Source organism: Neofelis nebulosa, chromosome 7 (genome assembly GCF_028018385.1).
Source record: "Neofelis nebulosa isolate mNeoNeb1 chromosome 7, mNeoNeb1.pri, whole genome shotgun sequence".
Lineage (NCBI taxonomy): Eukaryota > Metazoa > Chordata > Mammalia > Carnivora > Felidae > Neofelis > Neofelis nebulosa.
The window spans coordinates 79,550,372-79,569,005 of NC_080788.1; the positions used below are offsets into that span (position 1 = coordinate 79,550,372).

Below are 18,634 nucleotides of genomic sequence, written 5' to 3' on the forward strand. Positions count from 1 at the left end.
ATGGAAGATCTAAACTGTAAAATTTCTAGAAGAAAACATAGGTGATAAGCAACTTATTATTGGTCTTAGTGACTTTTATTTTTTGAACCTGACTCCATCAGCAAGTGTGAAAAAAGCAAAAATGAACTAAACTATTGGGACTAAAAGGCTTTTGCATAGCAAAGGAAGCCATCAACAAAATGAAAAGGCAACCTACTGAATGGGAGAAAATATTTTCACATGCTATATCTGATAAAGATCTAATATCCAAAATATATAAAGAACTCATACAACTCAATAGCAAAAGGAAAGAAAAAGAGTCTAATTAAAAAATAGGCAGGATATCTGAAAAGATATTTTTCCAAAGAAGACATAGAGATGGCCAAAAGACACATGAAAAGATGCTCGACATCACTAATCCTCAGGGAAATACAAAACAAAATCTCAACGAAACATCACCTCACACCTGTGAGAATAGCTAAAATAAAAAAGATAAAAAGTAAATGTTACCAAGAAATTGGAGAAAAAAGAACAGTTATGCACTGTTGGTGGGAATGTAAATTGGTACAGCCACTATGGAAAACAACATGAAGATTCCTCAAAAATTAAAAATGGAACTACCACATGATCCAGTAAATCCACTCATGGGTATTCATCTCAAGAAAATGAAAACACTAACTCAAAAAATATATGCACCCCTATGTTCATTGAAGTATTATTTACAATAGCTAAGATATGGAAGCACCCTAAGTAGCCAGCGATAGACGAATGGATAAAGAAGATGTGGTATGTATGTACAATGAAATATTAGCCAGACATAAAAAAAAGAATGAAATCTTGCCATTTGCAGTAATATGGATGGATCTTGAGGGTTTTATACTAGGGGAAATAACTCAGAGAAAAACAAATATAATTTCACTCATCTAATAAACAAAATAAACAAAACAAAGCCAGACTCATAGATACAGAGAACAGACTAATGGTTGCCAGAGGAGAAGAGGCTGGGGGGGGAAGGGGGGAGAAATGGGTGAAAAGGTAAAAACCCCCAATTATAAAACAAATAAATCTTGGGGGTGTAGTGTACATCATGGAGAATATAGTCAACAATATTGTGCTAACTTTGTATGGTGACAACCAGTAACTAGATTTATTATGGTAATCATTTCATATTATATATAACCTTCAAATCACTGTGTACTACACATGAAACTTATGTGATACTGTATTCCAATTATACTTCCTTTAAAAAAGTTATTTATATTGTTCTTGCCATATATTCATACATTTGGAATTGTCACAAAATAAAATGTAACTTCGGCATTTAAAAAGGAGAAAATAGCTAAATATTTCTCAAGTTAATGCTGACAATATTGTACAGATGGCAGTTAAAATATAAGGGGGACATGAACTGAAAAAAAAACTCCAAAAACAAGTATTTTTCCTGTAAATTATTCATATAAAATAATATTAACAATAGTCTAGCTTTTAAATAAAATGTTACATTCTTGCTATTTTTTATTGTTATGCTTAATAATGTGGCTTTATATTACATAGATTATTTTGTATGTACAAAATATCACATTGAAAAATTCTCTGATATCTCCCCCTAAAGTATACACTGAATTATGTAAATATAAAAATGCAGAATCCCCAACAAAATTGATTAACAGAATCTTCCCAAAAAACACAATTGCTGAGGGAGGGGCCAAGATGGCAGAGCAGCATGGAAATTCTCTGCCTCTCTCACCTTTGAAATACAGCTAGATCAGCACCAAACCATTTTGCACACCTAGAAAATTGATCTGAGGATTAACACAACAATCTGCATAATCTGAGGCACAGAACTCAGCAGGTACACAACGCAGAGAGGTGAACTGGGGAAGAGAGAAGCCGTGGAGGGAAAGGAGCTGTCTTTGCAGAGAGAGGACAGAGAAATGGGGGAGAATACAGGAAAAGCACTCCCCCAAAAAATAGCTGGAGAGAAAGAGAAAGAGTGGAAACATCCACAAGTGACTGAACAAGAAAGGGAGAAAGGATAAAGGAGAGGGTTTCAATACCATTAGGACTCTATAAACAGGAGAGCACAGAGTCAGAAATTCTGGAATTTAATACCTGGCAGTGCTCTAGTGGGAAAGGCGAATTCCCAGGAGCAGACAGTGAGGTCCGAGGGATCTGTGCTCCACCGGAGGAGAAGCAGTTTCCCTGCTAGGAGGTCATTTGGTAGAGGCCTTATGGCCACCCCATAGGCAAAGGTCCCAGCGGACCCCAGAGAACAGCCACGTTTGCTGGTGTTGGAACAAAGACACTAGGGTGCAGTGAAACCTGGTACCAGTTGTGTGTTGTGATTTACTATAATCCTGAACTGCTGCTGCTGTGTGATCACGCAAACTTTTTCTGGGGCAAGCAGGCACCCGGCCACAATCTCTGAGCCTCAACAGCAGGGCAATTGCCTGAATGTTCCCAGATGCAAGCCAGCACCTGCAAGACCCTCCCCCAGAGGGTCAGACTGGATCCAAGCTGCAGAGCCCTCAAAAGTAAGGGGCTTGGAAACACCATCTGAGATAAAATTTGGGAGGGAGGTGCTGCCTGGAAGGCTGACGGCTTGGACACAGACAGTGTAGAAGCAGGGACTGGACAGAAGCCAGAGACAAAGGAGGGGTGCTTGATTGCCAGTCGGTGAGAGCGCAGAACTCTGGTGCTAGAGACTGGGAAGCTAGGTGAGGTCATTTTCACCTCTCCCACGCATGCACATGCTTGCACACGTGAACCACACCTATCAGCCCCAGTAAGCTAAGCAGCGCTAACTAGTGGAGCACAGAGCCATTACACCAAGCCCCTTCCAACTGCACCAACCAAGCACTCCCCGCTTGCTTAGTGTACAGACTAGGAAGTGCTTCATAGTATGACTTCTAGGGGAAACTGGATGTAATTTCATTCAGATTTCATTCTGTTCACTGGTCCATCTATTTTCTTTTCTTTTTTTTTTCTTTTCTTTTCTTTTCTTTTCTTATTCTTGGATACAGAAAGAGAAAACATTTATTTTTATTTTCTGTTTTTATAAAAATTTAAAAATTTTTATTACTATAATTTTTTTAAATTTTTTATTATATTTTACTTTCTTCATTTCATTTTATTCTATTTTCTTATATATATTTTTAACTTTTAAATGTTTTCTTACTTTTTTCTTTTTTTTCTGTTCTTTTCTTTCCATTTTTTCTCTATTCTACCAAGCTTATTTCAACAACCAGACCAAAACACGCCTAAGATTGAGCCTCCTTTATTTGATTTTTGTGTTGTTTTAAATTTTTTAACTTTATTTATAATTTTATTAATTTTTTTCTTCCTCCAAATTTTACTTCCTTAATATATAATAAATATTTTATTATAATAATGAGAAGAAAGCATAGTATCCCTTTCTGCAGAGATAAAAGAAGTAAAATCTAGTCAGGATGAAATTAAAAATGCTATAATTGAGATGCAATCTCGAATGGATCCCATGGGGGCAAGAATAGATGAAGCAGAGCAGCAAAACAGCGATATAGAAGAAAAATTTATGGAGAACAATATAGCAGAACAAAAGAGGGAAACTAAGGTAAAAGATCACAATATAAGAATTAGAGAACTCAGTGACTCATTAAAAAGGGATGACATCCAAATTATGGAAGTCCAAGAAGATGAAGAGACAGAAAATGGGTAGAAGTTTTAAGTGAGCAAATCATAGTGGAAAACTTCCTAACGTGGGTAAAGACACAGACATCAAAATCCAGGAAGCACAGAGAACTCCCATTAGATTCAACAAAAACAACCATCAACAAGGCATATCATAGTCAAATTCACAAAATACCCAGACAAGAAAAGAATTATGAAAGCAGCAAGAGAAAAAAAGTCCTTAACCTACAGGAGAATACAGATTAGGTTCACAGCACACCTATCCACAGAAACTTGGCAGGCCAGAAAGGAGTGGCAGGATATATTCAACGTGCTGAATTGGAAAAATATGCAGTCAAGAATTCTTTATCCAGCAAGGTTGTTACTCAAAATAGAAGGAGAGATAAAGAGTTTCCCAGAAAAACAAAAACTAAAAGAGTTTGTGACCACTAAACCAGCCCTGCAAGAAATTTTAAGGGGGACTCTCTGAGGGCAGAAAACATGAAACAAAACAAAAAAGACCAAAAACAAATACTAGAAAGGACCAGAGAGCACCACCAGAAACTCCAACTGTACAGACAACACAATAGCACTAAACTCAGATCTTTCAGAACTCACTCTAAATGTCAGTGGACTCAATGCTCCAATCAAAATACAGAGAATAACAGAATGGTTAAGAGAATAAGATCCACCTATGTGCTATTTACAAGAAACTCATTTCAGACCTAAAGTCACCTTCAGAATGAAAGTAAGGGGATGGAGAGCCATCTGTCATGCTAAAGGTTGCCAAAGTAAGCCAGAGTAGCCATACTTATATCAGACAATCTAGATTTTAAAATAAATATAACAAGAGATGAAGAAGGGCATGATATTATAATTAAGGGGTCTATCCACCAAGATCCAACAATTGTAAACATTTATGCCCCCAACATGTATACATCCAAATATATTAATCTGTTAATCACAAACATAAAGACACTCATTGATAATAATACCATAATAGTAGGGGACTTTAACACCCCACTTAAAGCAATGGACAGATCACCTAAGCAGAAAATCAACAAGGAAACAATGACTTTGAATGACACACTGGACCAGATGGACTTAACAGATCTATTCAGAACACTTCATTCTAAAGCAGCAGAATACACATTCTTCTCAAATGCACATGGAACATTCTCCAGAATAGATCATATACTGGGACACAAATCAGCCCTCAACAAGCACAAAAAGACTGAGATCATACCGTGCATATTTTTAGAACATAATGCTATGAAAATCAAAATCAACCACAAGAAAAAATTTAGAAAGACAATGAATACTTGGAGATTAATGAACATCTTACCAAAGAATGAATTGGTTAACCAAAAGTTAAAGAGGAAATTAAAAAGTACATGGAAGCCAATGGAAATGATAACACCATAGCCCAAAACTTCTGGGATGCAGCAAAGGCGGCCATAAGAGAGAAGTAGATAGCAAGCTAGACCTTCCTAAAGAAGGAAGAAAGGTCTCAGATATACCAGCTAACATTACACCTTAAAGAGCTAGGAAAAGAACAGCAAATAAAACTAGCAGAAGATAGGAAATAATAGAGATTAGTGCAGTAATCAATGCTGTCGAAATAAAAAACAAAACAACACAGTAGAACAGACCAATGAAACCAGGAGCTTGTTCTTTGAAAGAATTAACAAAATTGATAAACCCCTAGCCAATCTGAGCAAAAAGGAAAAGGAAAGGACCCAAATAAATAAAATCACGAATGAGAAAGAATGAAATCTTGCCATTTGCAACAACGTGGATGGAACTGGAGGGTATTATGCTAAGTGAAATAAGTCAGTCAGAGAAAGACAGATAACATATGTTTTCACTCATATGTGGAATTTGAGAAACTTAACAGAAGATCATAGGGGAAGGGAAGGGGAAAAAATAGTTTCAAACAGGGAGGCAAACCATAAGAGACTCTTAAATACAGAAAACAAACTAAGTGTTGATGGGGGGTGTGGGGAGGGGAAAATAGGCATTGGGCATTGAGGATGGCACTTGTTGGGATGAGCACTGGGTATTGTATATAAGTGATGAATGATGGGAAACTACTCAAGAAGCCAAGAGCATACTTTATACACTGTATTTTAGCTAACTTGACAATAAATTATATTAAAAGAAGAAAAGAAAAAGAAAAAGGAAAGGATCCAAATAAATAAAATCAAGAATGAAAGAAAAGAGATCACAACCAACACTGCAGGAATACAAACAATAATCAGAGAATATTATGAGCAATTATATGCCAATAAATTGGGCAATCTGGAAGAAATAAATAAATTCCCAGAAATATATAAACTACCAAAATTGAAACAGAATGAAATAGAAAATTTTAACAGACCCATAACCAGTAAAGAAATTGAATTAGTAATCAAAAATCTCCCAAAAAACAAGAGTCCAGGGCCTGATGGCTTTCTGGGGGAATTCTACCAAACATTTAAAGAAGAGTTAACACCTATTCTTTTGAAACTGTTCCAGAGAGTAGAAATGGAAGGAAAGCTTCCAAACTCATTCATGAGGCCACCATTATCTTCATTCCAAAACCAGACAAAGACCCCACTAAAAAGGAGAACTACAGACCAATTTCCCTAATGTACATGGATGCAAAAATCAGCCAAACAGATCCAACAATACATTAAAGGAATTATTCACCACGATCAAGAGGGACTTATTCCTGGGATGCAGGGCTGGTTCAATATTCACAAATCAATCAATGTGATACAACACATTAATAAAAGAAAGAATAGGAACCACATGATCCTCTCAATAGATACAGAGATAGAAATTGACAAAATACAGCATCCATTCTTGATAAAAACCCTCATTAAAATAGGGATAGAAGGATCATACCTCAAGATCATAAAAGCCATATACAAAGGACCCACCGCTAATATCATCCTCAGTGGGGAAAAACTAAGAACTTTCCCCCTAAGGTCAGGAACACGACAAGGATGTCCACTCTCACCACTGTTATTCAACATAATGTTGGAAGTGCCAGCCTCAGCAATCAGACAACACAAAGAAATAAAATGTAACCAAACTGGCAAGGAGGAAGTCAAACTTTGACTCTTTGCAGATGACATGATACTCTATGTGGAAAATCCAAAAGATTCCACCAAAAAACTGATAGAACTGATTCATGAGTTAAGCAAAGTCACAGGATATAAAATCAATGCACAGAAATTTGTTGCATTTCTATACACCAATGATGAAGCAGCAGAAAGAGAATTCAAGGAATCAATGCCATTTACACTTGTACCAAACCCCTAAAATACCTAGGAATAAGAGGTAAAAAATCTATGCACTGAAAATTATAGAAAGCTTATGAAAGAAATTGAAGAAGATGCAAAAAAATGGAAAAATGTTCCATGCTCATGGATTGGAGAAACAAATATTGTTAAAATGTCTGTACTACCCAAATCTACATATTCAATGCAATCCTTATCAAAATAGCACCAGCATTCTTCACAGAGCTAGAACATACAATCCTAAAATTTGTATGGAACCACAAAAGACCCCAAATAGCCAAAGCAATCCTGAAAAAGAAAACCAAAGCTGGAGGCATCACAATTCCAGACTCCAAGATGTATTACAAAGCTGTAATCATCAAGACAGTATGGTACTGGCACGAAAACAGACACTTAGATCAATGGAACAGAATAGATCACCCAGAAATAGACCACAAACGTATGGCGGACTAATATTTGACAAAGCAGGAAAGAATATCCAATGGAACAAAGACAGTCTTTTTCAGCAAATGGTATTGGGAAAATTGGACAGCGACGTGCAGAAGAATGAATCGGACCACTTTCCTCCACCATACACAAAAATAAACTCAAAATGGATGAAAGGCCTAAATGTAAGACAGGAGGCTATCAAAATCCTAGAAGACAAAGCAGGCAAAAACCTCTTTGACCTCAGCTGCAGCAACTTCTTACTCAACATGTCTCTGGAGAGAACTATTAGGACCTCATCAAAACTAAAAGGCAACTGATGGAATGGGAGAAGATATTTTCAAGCGACATATCAGATAAAGGGTTCGTATCTAAAATCTATAAAGAACTTATCAAATTCAACACCCAGGAAACAATTAATCCAGTGAAGAAATGGGTGAAAGACATGAATGGACACTTTTCCAAAGAAGACATTCAGATGGCCAACAGACTCATGAAAAAATGTTCTACATCACTCATCCTCGGGGAACAAATCAAAACGACAATGAGATACCACCTCACACCTGACAGAATGGCTAAAATTAACAACTCAGGCAACAACGGACGTTGGCGAGGATGTGGGGAAAGAGGAACCCTTTTGCACTGCTAGTGGGAATGCACACTGGTGCATCCACTCTGGAAAACAATATGGAGGTTCCTCAAAAATAAAAATATAACTACCCTACTACCCAGCAATTGCACTAGTAGGTATTTACCCAAGGGTTACAAGAGTGACGTTTCAAAAGGGCACATGCATTACTGACAATAGCAGTGCTGCTGACAATAGCCAAAGTATGGAAAGAGCCCAAATGTCCGTTGACAGATGAATGGATAAGGACACTACACACACACACACACACACACACACACACAATGGAGTATTACTCAGCAATCAAAACTCAGCAAATGAAATCTTGCCACTTACAACTATGTGGATGGAACTAGAGGGTATCACACTAAATGAAATTAGTCAGAGAGAGAAAAATATCATATGACTTCACTCATATGTGGAATTTAAGATACAAAACAGATGAACATAAGGGAAGGGAAGCAAAAATAATATAAAAACAGGTAGGGTCACAAACATAAGAGACTCTTAAAAATAGAGAACAAAATGAAGGTTGGTAGAGGGGTTGTGGGTGGGGGCATGGACCACATGGGCAAGGTGCATTAAGGAAAACACTTGGGATGAGTTGAGCCGTGGGTGTTATATGTAGGAGATAAATCACTGAATTCTATTCCTGAAATCATTATTGTACTATATGCTAAGTAACTTGGGTATAAATAGAAAAACAAAACAAAACAAAACAAAAAACCCACAACTGATTATTTCGACTTTTAAAATCACTTCAAGTTTCTCTAGTTTTTTATATGGTCATTTTGGATCTTTTATAAAATTCAATTCCATCCAAAGGGAAAGACAAAAAGATTAGATGAAGAGTTTTTAATAACTACTTTAAAAATAACTAATTATCAATGATTTCTGAAAAATGACAAAACAGTCAGCAAATAATGGTAACAGTGTATAATAGGCAATATGAAATTTATTATATGCACAAAAAACACCATTTATAAGGAACTTTATATTTCCCAAAGAATCATAATAGGTTTCATCAAAAAATACAACTATGTTGAATTGCCCCATACTTGTTTTATGATATAGTATTGATTTTAATCACCAGAATACAAACATAATAAGAACAAGTAATATTATTTTACTGTTTGTCTCCAGCACCTAGAACAATAACTGAGCAGATGTTCAAAATCAGTTTTGAATGAATAAATGAATTGTATCTGGAGATGATGCACTATAATCTTTTTAATGTTTGGGAGACCTAAATAGTTTTAAGTCAGCTCCAGTTACCAAAATACACCATGCTATATTTCAAATATCAATCAAAAAGAATTTGAAAAGTTTCTCCTTTTCATTCACAAAATTAATGGAGTTATGTAGGCGAAAAATAATTCTGTTTTTCATGGCCACTGTTCAATAATATTTCCATCTTTGTTCTTTTTAAAATTAAGTATTAGCCCATATAGAAGCAGAAGCCAGAAAGACATAAATTTGATATGTTCATTCTTGTTATGGATCAGAGCATGAGTGCCTTTGAGGAAAAGAAATTAAGTTACAAGGTGCTGTAGTAGTGGATTGTGGGAAGAGTGGAGAAGGACAAAGAGGCAGATTTTTAATCATAGGCTTTAATTTAAATCAGAAATTTCTGCTGAGAATTCCTTTGATAATTGCTTCTAATTTCTCTATCATTTGTCTTCTATGTTTTTAGCTATGTTCATTATGGGGAAGATTTTAAATTTAAAATAATTGTGCATACTGAATTCTCTATTGCCTCAATTTCCATTTCATTACATTCCTTTAATATTATAACGAACAATGTATTCTCATGCATCCAGTTATTAAGAAACATTTGACTAGTCAAATACAACTTTAGAAACCTCACATTCTATTATTTTGGTATTCCATTTTAATGCATTCTTATAGCTTTCATTGCTTTTATTATACCAGTTTTCAGATCTAATTAATTCTGCCAGCGCAATACCTTGTTAAAATGCTTTGAGACAGTAAACAGTGGAGATGTATGCTGTGTGTGTGTGTGTGTGTGTGTGTGTGTGTGTATACACAAACGGTTTGATTATTTTAAGTGAAGTGATTGGATGTTGATACCTTAAAATGAGTAAATTCATTCAAAACAGTTAAATCTGTGTGTGCATTAAAAAAAACTACAAGATCAAAATAAAAATATCAGGAGCTCCATACAACACTACTTTTTCCTAATAATATTCAAAAATAAGAAGTACATTTTATTTTGTACTCAGGAAGATTGTAATCCAGCTTCTAGTTACAAGGAAACACCCCTTATTTCTAGATAGTATGTTAATATTGGCTATCTATTGTATTAATATGTAAGTTCAGCCTAGATTAAAACTAGTTTACAAGGCAGACTTAAGTATCTAGGCTGATACATTAAGATCTTCTCTTTAAAGTGTCCAGCTGTCTAGGTTCCTTCTTTCTTGTGTTTACCACCCATCAAATATTATACTTTCCCTTTAAAGTGTAAACTGGAAGTTGCACACATGACTTCCACTCACATCCAAGTCAAAGACCTTTATCAATGACTATATCTAGCTGCAAAGGAGTCTGTTAAGCAGTGTTTATTCTAAGCAACTCTGGCCCATCGAAAACTTGAGAGAAGAAGCAGCAATCTCTGCCATAAGAGGTGAATACAATAAAAGCTCACAAATTCATAAAATTAGTTTACATTTAAAACTTCTGGGGGGGGTGGTGTGCCTGGGTGGCTCAGTTAGTAAAGTGTACAACTCTTAATATCCACTCAGGTAGTGATCTCATGGTTGTGAGATCAAGCCCCATGTCAGACTCTGAGCTGAGCACAGAGCCTGCTTGGGATTCTCTCTCTCCCTCTGTCACTGTCCTTACCCTGACGGCTCTCTCTCTCTCTCTCTCTCATTCTCTAAATAAATAAATAAATAAATAAATAAATAAATAAATATTTTAAAAAAGAATTCTAGGGGTGCCTAGGTGGCTCAGTTAAGCATCGAACTCTTGATTTCAGCTCAGGTCATGATTGATCCCAGGGTCATGGGATCAAGGCCCACAATGGCTTTATGCTGAGCATGGAGCCTATTTAAGATTCTCTGTCCCTCTCTCTGCCCCTTCCCCACTTTCACACATGCTTATGTACTAAATAAATAAATAAATAAATATTCCAGTTTGCAGCTGTATAATTCAGAATCTAGAGTCTCCATGTTAAGTGATCATAACTGAATTTCAAAAAGGAAGCAAGAATTAGGAAACAGGAATTTCTTCCAACACGGTTTTCAATCTTGCTCGAAGTAATATTAATCTAGTGGAGTCAGACTTTATTAAAATGTGCTACCCAAAAATATTTATCATTATGTTACATTGCTTTCCTGTGTTGGACACGGATGATCACCCAGCATCCTTTCTTCCTTTCTCCTCTTTCCTCAATTATCCCAGTTTAATTCACGTATTCACAGAGAAATCCTCTGTGTGTGTGTGTCACATACACACACACGTGACAAGAACAAAACACATAGCAGTTACCTCACAATCATAAAGAAAATCAACCTGTGTGTAAAGCTGATGTTGTAGGCAGCAGAGTGGAGAAGCTCAACGAACTTGGATCCTTGATGAGAAGACTGAGCCGTTGAAGCAATCCACCTTGATGCCATCCCTGACAAAAAATAAATGTTCTTATTTTAAACCAGCTTAAGCCAATTTTTCAATCACTCGCTCCACAACGCATCCTAACTGATTTATATTCCTAAACAATGCTCTTCACTACTTGCAAAAGCACTGAGCAATATGATTTCTAGAATAAACACAATTCAGAAAGACAAAATTTTAACCAAAAATTGTCAAACTTCCATGGAACAGTTTCATCTACATTCTGAGTGAATTTGGATAAGACTAAAATGATACAACTTAAGTTTTAGATGATCAAATCAAAATATTGCAATTTTTCAGTATTTGATTTTAATAAGAATACACTAGAATCTGTATAATTTCTCATCTAACCATGTATCATTGTGACCCTGTGAAATTCAGTTGAGTACAGAAACACAGCCGTTAAATCAAACACACATGCCTATTTGTCAGGCACCAAAAAATTGTTTTCCTGCAAAGATATGTCTACCAATGTACTTTTTTAAGGCGTTTTTTGGTTTTTGTTTTTGTTTTTTCATGTGACTTATCTTTCCACAAAAAGAATCCTGGAAGCTTATCTATTTTCACAGGCTGGAAGTGCTACATTATTTAAACGGAATTACAAGTGTTCTCACTTTGCAACAGGAATTGTTCTTAAAGGGTCTTATAATAGTTAGATTCTATTGCAAACAAGCATTTATTTCCCTGACTAAAGGAAGGAACTATTGCACACTATCTGACTGGGGTTTTTTTCTCAGCCTTCTTTCTTTTCTGTGACTACTATCCGTGACTTATTTACAATTTATGCTTTGTATCACAAGATACATCATTATAATTGTCAGTCCCATTTAAGGTTTTGAAAGAGACTGAAAGAGATAGATGTTTGAGACCTCTGAATAAGAAGTGAAGTAATATTGACATGTGATTGATTGAATGTGGGCTGCTTGACTAAAACAGATGATCGATGATTTCTAGAGGGAACACTCTCTGGGCTGAGATGATGTTAACATAACTAAGTAAGGCCTCCTAAAGAATAAAAAGAGACATATATGGGCTACTTATAACTTCACAGAGAACATAGTTCTCGGTTCAGCAATTCATCAGAAATTGGTTCCCTACCTATTAAAGGCAAGAGATAAAAAGAAAAAGCATTGATATATCCTAGCATCCTATATATGCTAGCAAATCACATAACCGAATGATGGTCTCATATTAAAACAAAAGAAAAAGTTGATAGTACAGCTTCTTAGTTTTACAAAGGATAAAAAAACAGAAATTGTAAATGTGGATAAAGGAGAAAACAATGCACTTTTTTGAACACATGGAAAGGTCAATTTTATCCTTAGTAAACTTGTAAATAAATGATGTAATTCATTTCACATGATTTAGTAATTCTTTCAGAAATGATCATGACAAAAAACCAATATTACAGTTGGTTAAGAGCATAAAACCAGAATACTGGGGTTTAAATCTTGGCCCTACCACTTACTGATTGTGTGCCTTTAGACAAATTAATGAACATCTCTGATCCTCAATTTCCTCACCTGCAAGATGGGGATAATGATAATAATTGTAAAGACCTTATAGGGTTGTTAAAAGGACTAAAGAGCAAATATAGATAATTATTTAGAGCAGTACATGTATTAAAAATGTAAACTATTATTAGTAATTCATACACATGAAAGTTGTCAATTCATTCTATACATGTAAGACATGTTAACTAAAAGCATACTTTTCTGTTTTTCTATTTCAAATTTTAGTGGTCATACAAATACATGACACGTGATTCTATTAGATAGTCTTACAGAAAAATTTAAACCTGCAGTCTGTTTTCTTATGTAAATATTGATTTCGTCCAGTATATATTGTTAAATAATGAATATACTGGTTGTATTCACAAAGTATAAACACCTCAGATATCTTAAACATTTTCTTTTAAATATATTCATTACATTTAACATACTCCAACCACTTATTTGGCACCTTATCAAAGATAAAAATAAATAATGTTATTTAACATATTTACATTTAACATATTCCAACCACTAGTTGAAAAATATTTTAAACTAGTATACTGAGTATTTTATTTTCCCTTAGTTTACATTATTTTAAAAAAACAACTATTTCTCTTTGACCTAAGTAAACAAAGAATTCATACATTTTAATCGCATTGCTCCCAAAATAATATGTATTGAAGACACCATGGTATTTCCATATAGCATGTGTTTCTCCACATACATAAGTCAAACATTGTTCATAAACATCAAATATTTATTACATACCAGCCAGATTGAGGGCATCACTTGGACTCCAGGTAATTAGCCAAAGAACTTTAGAACTGAAAGGACCTCAGAATATGTTGGACAGCACCCTCTTTTCACTGATGAAGAAACTCATTCCCATAAAATGACTCAAGAACAGAGAGAAGCCAAAGGCCACTGGCTTTGGCCAGGCAGAAATTTCAGATTCCTGTTCACTACATTCCACTGTTTAATATTTGCAGGGTCCCTGTCCTCAGGTTATGGCCAAGTTACTAAAAAACTTGCTTTTCTGTAGAACAGCAAATGGATTTGATTCGAAAGGCATTGTTATGGCCTTTTATAAAGTTGTACTGAGACCTACAGAAGGTCCTGTCTTCAATTCTACTAAAGATACAATGCTATTAATAGACCAGAAAAAAAAAATTGGTAATATCCATAGTCCTATCTAAAGTTTGTGATAGAATCATTATGTTATCCTGATTAAAGAAATTGCTCTCCTTTGGTCAATCTGCCCCAGCTATTATCTGAGAACATGTAATCAAAAAGTGCTGGATAACATGTTCTAACAAGAAAAGATGTAGTTGTGCATTATTAGAAGATGGTGGCTGAAAAAAAAACAGTCAGAAAAAAATAAACTGCAATAAGATATTCTTGAATCCTCATGTATTTCTTGGAAGACTCACAATTTTAATCTTTTGGTCAATCAGGATATTTGTATTATCTATCTTCATTTTACTTCACATACAGTGACAATTAGAGAACAATCTTTTCTGAAGAGTAAAGAAAAGGGTTCAGCATCTACCTAATCAATCTTTTCTGTATAAAGACCAAACTGTAGAATTCAGTTGGAAATTTCACTTATTTTTCAACTGCTATTTTTAAGCTGAGCCTTCTGATTAATTGCCTTAATATCCAATTATCTTTGTTAATATAAATTCAACCACAGAAAGGCCAATAATTAAAGAACACTTAAAATGGGGAGAATTTCCATACTTCCTTGACTCCAACTTGACAAAATGGTTTTTTGCTATTTTTAAGACCCATTTATATCTCTGTAATTATTGAAAGTAATATGCACACTTATATACAAATTTGGCAGAATAAGAATGTTTAAATAATTTTAATATGCACAGCTCTTTTGTTACTCTCCTCCTTCTTTGCCATACTAGACATACTGCCCCTTTCTTCATGGAATGTTTTAAACATCATGCCTTTGGTTCAAGGAAAAATAGGTAATACAGTTGTTGGTAATGATTCAGATTCTAGTTTTAATGGTAATCAATGTCAAATATGAAAAAAGATAGGGAAAGTAGAGCGTAAGCGAGGAAGTGGATTGGAGATTCCTCTAAATGTGAAACAGGAGAAGTCTGGGGATCCAGAGCAGGGAGGAGACTCACCTGTCAACCCTGGAAAAAAATCTTGAGAGGGAGAGTATGAGACCCAAGAGAGGAATGGCTACGTGGTCCATCTAAAAAGTTTGTGCCAAAGGCACAAATCAGTCAACTGAACTGATGCTAGATTGACCAATGTTCTGTGACCTAAGCAAAACATAGAAGTAGCAAATAGCTGATAGACCAGCTATTTGCCAGACTACCCATTCTTAATGGTAATCAGTACTAATGGATGAATAATAATTGTAATTCCCTTCCTACCTCCAAACCATAGCACAATCCTTATTGAAGCTTGAGATGGAAAACCTTTGTTTCACCATCCACTGGGTGGACAGGCTGTGCTTGATAGAGTATAACACAAGTGCAGCCAAGCTTAAAAGGCAAATAAGTGACACCCAGGGAAGACACTAGTGCAATATTAAAGGTTGCTGAGAACAGATAATACACACACCAGTCCCAGTGGTACCGTATTTATTTGTAGCAAGAAAAGGAAAAAAGTGTACACAAATTCCAATCCTTTGCAATGCACTAGCTCCCCTCGGCCAACAAATCTATTCCATAGCTATCACAGGCAGCGTGACTGCACGCATCCCAATTTTTGCTGCAGTATAAGAACCCCAATCTTTCCCCTAGAGGATATGAAATACAGAAAATTCGAGGTGTGCCTGAGGGCCATTGAAGCGTGTCTTTCGGCAGAACAAAGGAGTGCACTGAGTTTGACACAGGGAAAGATATTCCCACACAAAGTAATAAGCCCAGCAACGTAGTGTGGGTTCCCTTTCTCTTGGTAAGGGATGTACTCCAGGCCAGAGGCCCCCCAGGGGCCAAGCTGGGACTGAAAGACTGCATGCAAGAGACTGTCTTTCTTAACAAGTTTCAACAAGTATAGCTAGATCATGACATCATCAATTTAAGTGCTTTTTAAATAAAACCTTCTGAACACACATTCAGAGACAGCTAACAACACCAACAACAAAATGGTTCCCTCCTCCATCTTCTGTATTTGCTCTTACTCCTTTTTCTCTATCACCACGGTTTCCCCAGTTACAATTTAAAAAGCCATCCTAGGGGCGCCTGGGTGGCGCAGTCGGTTAAGCGTCCGACTTCAGCCAGGTCACGATCTCGCGGTCCGTGAGTTCGAGCCCCGCATCAGGCTCTGGGCTGATGGCTCGGAGCCTGGAGCCTGTTTCCGATTCTGTGTCTCCCTCTCTCTCTGCCCCTCCCCCGTTCATGCTCTGTCTCTCTCTGTCCCAAAAATAAATAAAAAATGTTGAAAAAAAATTAAAAAAAAAAAAAAAAAAAGCCATCCTAGTCTCCTACGCTTCTTCAACCTTCTATCCAGGGTTTGTTCAACGTACATGGCTAAACTCTATTACAATGTGATGACCACTGAGCTCAAGCCCTTCATTGGGTGAGCTTGAGCCCCCACTTCAGGTAGGCCCCGCTCTCTCTCTCTTTCCCTCTCTCTCTCTCTCTCTGCCCCTCATGGGATTCTCTCTCTCTCCCTTTCTCTCTGCCCCTCGCTCACTTGAGCTCCCTATCGCTCAAAATAAGTAATAATGATAAAAAATAAATAAAACACTGATTAGCTTTAAAAAAATAAATATAAATATACTGTGATGACCATCTACCTGTATCTTACTTTTCTCATCATCCTTAACATCCTCACTTCTCATTACTTCTACTTCTCACTACTTCTAGTCACTTCCTCTCACTAAATTCTCATTACTTCTTGACATCTTACAGTCTGCTTCAGTGGATAAGTGGATAGTGAAAAACAATAACCAAAAACTACAAGTTTCCCCCACTCTCTGAAAGTAGAGTGCTCCTATGAAACCTGTCATAAGCTGAAATGGCATAAAACGAAGAAGCAATCACCATTGCGTAAAAGTGAAAATTCTCTCTGGCTTTCTTTTGGGTTAGTGAAAGCAGATATTAATGTAGGTCTTTCATAGACACGAACTCTAGGAAAGCAAGGGAAACCTGTACTTGCGTTTGTGCAAAAATTCCATTGATTATGTATGTCCCCATATTCTAGTAATGTTTTACTTAATATCAGTGACTCTTTCGGATTGTCTCTTTTTCTTATTCTTTCTTCTTCATCCTGTTCTAATTTTCTAACTTTCCAAACGTACCCACGCACACAGAGCTGTGTACCTACACAAACATACATGCACACAAACACATACATACACAAACACACAGAACTGGTTCATCCACTCTGACTTAGTGATTTACAACGACTATTTTTATCCACAAAAAAATAAGACTATTATAAATAATAATAGTGTCTTTAAATACATGATATAGGTTCACCATTTTACATAATTATATAGCCAGACAGGACAGATCGCTTAGTTGACTAAATTCAGAAAATAAATGGTTAAAATGCTGGTAGTTTAAAAATAGTTGTTTGCTATTTTATTGTAGGCTATTATAATTATTTGGAGAAACTACTCAAGCTGGTGGCAGTTACTAGTTATCGATAATTAATCCCCTCTGGGCTCTAAGGGATTAACCACTTCTTAACTTCCTCTTAACGGTTTATCTTGAGCTCTTTCGTTCTACATTTCCTTCACACACATGAGTCCTCTTTCTATCAAAGAGCAATATTAATCATACAAGAATAGAAAATATTCTCATTAAAGCCCTGAAGCTCATTAGGGAAGTTTAAGTTATTCTAACACTTCCCTGATATTGTTGGATCCACGTAGTGAAGAGTGCGGCCTCTCCTGCCAGTTAATTGTCTTACATGAGCTGACCTAAAGACTGAAATGCATTTTCTGTGCTGAGTAGAAGATGGAGAGTTGTAGCTATTTTTACTAAAACAGCTAATTAAAATTTTCTCTGCCAAAACACTATTTTTCCTTTAGTGCTATTACATTAGCACATGCTTGTAAGCATATTATAGATATGCTTCATTTTATACAACTGATGCATTTCTGAAAAGTCAAGGATATTTGGTACCTGTCTGAGGTGCAGAGAAGATTTCAGGCTAAAGGAAGCCTATGCAAAATAATTTGTTAAATAAAGTATTCTGAGCTATACAGCTATCCTCAATGGATAAATTTTCTTCTAAAGTCATTGTGGGACACAAAAATAATATTCTGTAAAGCTGAAAGAGCCTTGGCAAGACAAAGACTGCATTGTAAAAAAAAAGGTAAGGAAAAAGGCAAAGAGTCAAAAGAAATACGACAGATTTGGCAATGTATGAATGCGGGCAGTGAAAGGAGAAAGTCTCACCTTCAGAATCAACTCACCTAACACTGATTGTCAAGGACTTTCAGAAGTCATCTGAAGTAATAGTGAACAATTAGGGAAGCTGTTTAAGAAAGAGAAAAAAGACGCTTATGTAGTCTACCCAAGTGGAAAGTATACCCATAAAAGATTCCCTCTCTCACT

General features: G+C 35.9%; 1 long non-coding RNA gene across 1 annotated transcript in view; it reads right to left on the minus strand.

The window, feature by feature from the left end:
- The window catches only part of LOC131517042 (uncharacterized), a 64,633-nt gene extending 46,078 nt beyond the window's left edge, over positions 1–18,555 (minus strand). The window contains exons 1-2 of the long non-coding RNA XR_009264354.1: positions 18,493–18,555; positions 11,479–11,608 (exon numbers count right to left, since the gene is read on the minus strand). This is a non-coding gene — a long non-coding RNA (uncharacterized LOC131517042). The remainder of the gene's footprint in view (positions 1–11,478; positions 11,609–18,492) is intronic.
- Positions 18,556–18,634: the final 79 nt, after the last annotated feature.